The sequence below is a fragment of the Gorilla gorilla genome, chromosome 1, assembly GCF_029281585.2.
Source record: "Gorilla gorilla gorilla isolate KB3781 chromosome 1, NHGRI_mGorGor1-v2.1_pri, whole genome shotgun sequence".
NCBI classification, from domain to species: Eukaryota; Metazoa; Chordata; class Mammalia; order Primates; family Hominidae; genus Gorilla; species Gorilla gorilla.
This window is the reverse complement of record NC_073224.2, coordinates 93,872,427-93,878,426: the sequence shown is the minus strand read 5'-3', so window position 1 is coordinate 93,878,426 and position 6,000 is coordinate 93,872,427.

The following is a 6,000-nucleotide window of genomic DNA, read 5'->3' as shown; positions in this document are numbered from 1 at the left end:
ATCTTATGTTTTCAAGCATCTTGATAGAGCTCATGTTTTGGAGAGGTTATGGCTGGGTTATCCCTTGCTGGGAATTGTTTTCCTCTCCCCAGAGTGGTGGGAGTTGGGGAGGGAGACATCCATCAGGTCCAGGGAAAGTTTATCCATAGCTATTGCAATCTGAGCCCTGGAGATGCAGGGAAGGATTCCAGCTTAACTGGACTTTGATCTTTTTCTTTTTCTATTTTCGTATTACTTGTAAACAGACTAGATCAGATTGACGGTATCCATCCTTCAATCATAGCCCGTGGGTGATAAGAACAATACAGCCTGGAATTTATGGAGCAGGTCTGTGTTTTTTCTTTGACAGGCCAGAGCTACATCCTACTGGGCTGTTACCCATCAAGAGTTCAAACCAGGAGAGTTTCTGAAACCAAGCAGCAGCTTGGCCAAGCTGACCATTTTGATCAATGCAGCCTCTACTGATAGGGATTTGTAGAGATTAGGGGCTGGTGGGTCTCTTTCATGTTTTAAACGGTGCATCATTATTTTGTTTAACCTTCTCTAACCTTATTATTCAGGCCCCAGGGAAAAGAGAGTAGGAAAGTAAGTGGTTGAGGGAGAATGCTGAGTTCTCTGGTCCCTGCTCTGCCTCAGTTAATCCTGATAGGTTTGTCAGCGTGTTCTTGCTTAAGCTTATCCAGCTAGAAGGAAAGCAGGGGTCTATAAGAGTCACCAATATGGGGAACCATATGGGGGTTCTTGATAAAGTAGGAAAGGGGGCTCCCTAGTGTAGATTTTACTCAGAGATTCATGAGAGCTCTGTGATAAGATCTTATCCCAGCATTCAAAATCATGGACAAACAACGAAGTGCAATTATGCTAGAGGGGCTGGTGGCCTGACCTGACTCAGTGCAGTCACAGGAAGTGGCACATTTTCATTTCACAAATAATTATTGACCACCTACTCTGTGTCTGGCACCATGCTCAGCACACTATTACAAACATAAACTCTGTGTGGTGCCTCACCTTGTGAGGCTCATAGCCTTCAATTATTTGCCGCGTTTAGCTGTGTGCTCAAAAACACTCAGAAAAATTATCTAAAACTAGTAGAGGAGATTTGTGTTTGGGAAAAAAAGCCCACATTATTTTGCATTATTTACCACATTGTCGTGGCTGGTCTATTCCTTCTTTCCTTCCACGAGCATTCATTCTGCATCGAATGCATTTCAACACTGTGCTAGGTCCTAGAGATGAACCGGATGCATTTCTGCTATTGAGGGGTGTACCGTTTGACCCATAGGTGAAGCTTACAACCACAAGCTCTTTAGGACTATTAGGACTTCACTGTTTTGTAGGTGGAATTTGCGACCTTTCTTTTTGGAGTAGGGCCACTGTCTAAAGGGAAGAGGAAGCATTTAGGTCTATTTTAACCAGGGTTAACTCTTCTGTTCCTACTAGCAGCATCCCCACTCGTTTAGCCAATACCTTGCTTCTTGAGCCACACAGCTGGTTCCTTAGAAAATAGAAAGGTGGCCAAAAGCTACAGAAAAATTAGGCAGTGAAGGCAGCCGCTGTACCTCATCCAAACCCCCCAATACAATTACGCAAAAGGAATAACATGTAGACAATGAAATTGTGACATTAAGGACCATTCGAAGCATCATGAGGAATTGTTTTTATCTCTGGATAATCAATAATAATGTTTAGTTCTTGGAGTGGGTGGGGATAAGTGAAATGGAATAGTTTAGTTTGAGTCACAGTTCTTTTAGAAAAGCATACAATTCCTTAGAAAGCTCTCTATGTGTCCCACCCTGTCAGGGATGACTGTTCAGTGACAGTTTTACATAGAGATGCCGTGTGTGAACAGATACAACAGGAACCTAAACACACTGGGGAATCAGCTGCAACGAGATACTGTCTTGAGTCATATTTATTTTCTGGAAAATGATGTGGTGCTTAGATGGCTACTCAGCCTGTCTCCTAGACATGATGGCCAAAGACGGTACCTAAAGGTTGGCTTTGATTGTACTTACTTCTTTGTGTTTAGAAAACTATTTCCCTGCTCAAAAATTTGTAAACCTCTATGTAGCTTATTAAATCAATAGGAGTCTTAACCTGGTATTCTTTTATTATTTTATTTTATTTTATTTTATTTTATTGAGATGGAGTTTTGCTCTTTCACCAGGTGCTGGAGGAAAGGAGTGAAGTGGCGTGATCTCAGCTCACTGCAACCTCCACCTCCTGTGTTCAAGCGATTATCCTGCTTTAGCCTCACCAATAGCTGGGATTATAGGCACCCGCCACCATGCCGAAATAATTTTTAGTAGAGACATGGTTTCTCCACGTTGGCCAGGCTGGTCTTGAACTCCTGACCTCAGATGATCCACCCCCCTCAGCCTCCCAAAGTGCTAGGATTCCAGGTGTGAGCCACCGCACCCAGTTGGGCCTAGTATTCTTGACCCTCCCCTTTCATGAACATTTTCCTGAACAGTATTTTCTCTCATTGTTTCTGGTTGTATAACAAAGTTAGACTTTCTATGATTCTCAGGTCTACTTACCATTATTATCATGATCACAATGGAGCCTGAGAGCAATGGAATCCTGAGGGCATACTTTTAGGAATTTAATAATATATGAAATCCTGTGGTATAATCATGATTTCATATTTGCATGATGTCTGTAATGTAATAAGGTAATCACAGATAAGCTACAAACACCCAGACTAATTGGGGTCATGGAGTCTGACCATGCTCCTGTGGTAACAATGGAGCTTTCTCTAAAAATAATTGGTGTTACCAAAGGCCAGTCATCCTGAGAAAGTGTCAGGGCTTACTGTGTAATTTGCAGACACAGTGCAAAATGGAAAGGTGGGCCCTGACCAGGAATGGGGGAATCAATCTCTCCTTGCTATGGCCCACGGCCCTAAACTCTGGTGGGCAGGCAGACACCATGGGATGTGGTGAGAGCTCCTCTTCCCGCCCCCAATCCCTTGCCACTCATCCCCAGTCACCTGCCAAGTGCTCTTTGGTGCTGCCAGTCCAGGTGTAGTTGGATGACTGCTGCCCTGCTCCAGCCAAGACGTTCACTCAACTCTCTTCTTTCCCATGCTCAGGAGCCCTGGGGACAAAGGGCAATGACAGAATGAATGCTGAACCCCTGCCTAAGTAATGCAGTCATCCTAGGCAGAGGACAGTCAGGGGACTGCTGTGAGGAGAGGGAGGCCTAGAACCTGTCCCCGGGAGGTGGGGAGGTGACAGGCAGCAGGACCTCAGAGCTTCAAACCCCTGGCACGTGTTCCCCTGTCCTGTGGGATTTCACTTACAAAACACGAATTAAAAGATAAAATTATTAAGAATTTCAGGATGGTGACCACAGAGCACTAAGTCGAAGTGTGGGATCTTTCTGAACATAGGACCCCGTGAGACTTCACCTATCACATACCCATGACACCAGCCCTGAAAGGAGTTAATCTTGGGACAGAAATAGGTAGGCTGGACTTCCTCTTCTTTTTGGGCCAGAATTAGGTCAGATGTAGACTCTATGGTATTGGGAAGCCTGTAATGACTTTCATTGTATGGTGGGAGGACAAGGAGGGAGGCAGGTTGACATCGTTAAGAGACCCTTAGACACATCTAAGCTTATGCTATAGTTAGGCAAACCTAGGCTGTGCTTGTGATGGCATGACCCAGAGGGAAGGAGTGTTCTCTCCCTGACAGAATAGGGTCTGGGTGGTGCTGGTTTAAGTAGGCCCCCAGCAAGGGGTAGTGTAAGGTCCCCACTTTTCGGCAGTTGTGCTTGCAGCATCAGCAGTGCAGAGATGCATCTGGGGCAGCTATTGTAGCCTCCTGCAGACCTCAGGGATTACATCTGCATCTTGGCTCCATGTTTGCACTGGGAGAGTAGCTAGAAATGATCTTGTTACACATGCCAGTAAGCACACAGAGAGATTTGGAGACCTCAGGGAAGGGGAGCTCTGGGTAAAATCTGGACTTCTTGTTAGTCTTGGCAGATCAGTAATGATAGCTAACACTCATGAGTGCTCATTATGTTCCAGAGTATTTTATGCATTCAAAGAGTATTTTATGCATTCACCCCATCCTATAGGATAGGACTATTGTTTTCCTCATTTTACAGATGGGCAAACTGAGCTATAGAAAGGTAACTTGCCCAGAGGTCACATAGTTCGTAAGTGATGGAGTCAGGATCTGGCTAAGACATCCTGGCTCCAAAGCCTGTACTCTTAACCACTCTTCTATACTGCCCTGTAACTGCCAGGCACTGGGCTAGTGCTTTACATATACAGCGGGAGTAGGAGTTGTATTGTGGTGTATAAATTTGAGATGCCATTGTTTCATGCCAAGAAGGTAAAATTGGATCTACTGGTTATATGCTTGATAGTTTACAAGGTATTTTCACATACCTCATCTCATTTTATTCTTCCTGTTCACTATGAGAGTGGTAAGGCAGGTTTACTGTAAAGCTTTGGCCCTGCCGTTTACTGCCCTGTGGCATTGGGCAAGTGACTTGACATCTCTGATCATCTATTTTCTTAATTTTGCCTTTGCTTTACAGGTCACTATGCTATATGTTGAAATATAGGAAAAAATGAGTTTATAAACCTGCATTCTTATCTGGGAAGACCCCTTATGTCTTGGGGTTCCAGAATGGGGAAAGTTTCCCTGTTCCAATATAGCATCAATTCCATTATACTCCCAAAGGTTTTCCTTATTCCTACTTTCTTACCTCTCAGGGGACACCCTGGAGTTACTGCCCCCACTGTCAATGGTGAAACCAGGGAGGGGAGGGCACCACAGAGGGCTTTCTGATGTGGTGTGAGCAATATATGATGGAGGACAGGAGGTAATTTAATATGCTCTCAAGTATGGGCTTATTGACCATATCAAATGTAGTTTTGCTTTCTCCACGTCCAAAATTCAGGCTCTTTTTCTTCTTCATGCTTAATTACAAGTGTTTTTAATTAGATGAATTCCATTAATGGCCAATTAAGTTTCAATTTAGAGGTCATATATGAACACTGGCAGACCCATCACAGCTTTGGCTCTCTGCAAAGTGACCTGGGTCTGGGCTTCCATCTGCTTAATGTTGCTTTGCCCATTAAGAGAAGTTAATGCTTTGCTAATTGTTTGCCTTGGGAGAGAAGCCAACTTCTCTCCTTCCCTCAGCAGCCTGCACTTACGCAACTATGATAAGAGCTGTCAGCTGGGAAGGGAAGAGAACAGGCATAAGGAGAGGGGAGGTCCAGGGTGCTATCAAGAGAGGAAGGGAGCCCAGAGGAATGGACTATCAGAAGGATTTAGAGTGGCTGTGGCTTGAGAGCTGGCAGAGGCTCGGCTTATGACTATGTCTCATGAAGACGGTGATAGTTTGAGTTTGTCGGGTCAGTACCTGGAGGATGCTTAGGTGGTTTTGTAGGTGATTTGCCTGGTATTAGCATATGCTGCATGTCAACTGAGAGACCTGGGGGCTGTTGGCACCATTCAGATTACTGTCTTATAATTGCCAAAATATTGCAACCTGAGGAAGGCAATTGGGGATTTTCCTTAATTAGTACATATTTACTATGTGATAGATACTGTTATAAGCACTTTAGCTGAATTATATCTTATAATTGTTACAATATTCTATAGTAGGTAATATTTTTATTTCTTTGTTTTTTTTTTTTTTCTTTTTTTTTGAGATGGAGTCTCGCTCTGTCACCAGGCTGGAATGCAGTGGCGCCATCTTGGCTCACTGCAACCTCTGCCTCCTGGGTTCAAGCGATTCTCCTGCCTCAGCCTCTCAGCCTCCTGAGTAGCTGGAATTACAGGCCTTTGCCACCACGCCCAACTATTTTTTGCATTTTTAGTAGCGAGGGGGTTTCACCATGTTGGACAGGATGGTCTAGATCTCTTGACCTTGTGATCCGCCCACCTTGGCCTCCCAGAGTGCTGGGATTGCAGGCACGAGCCACCACGCCGGCCTTTATTTCTATTTTACAGAAGTAACTGAGGCACAGAG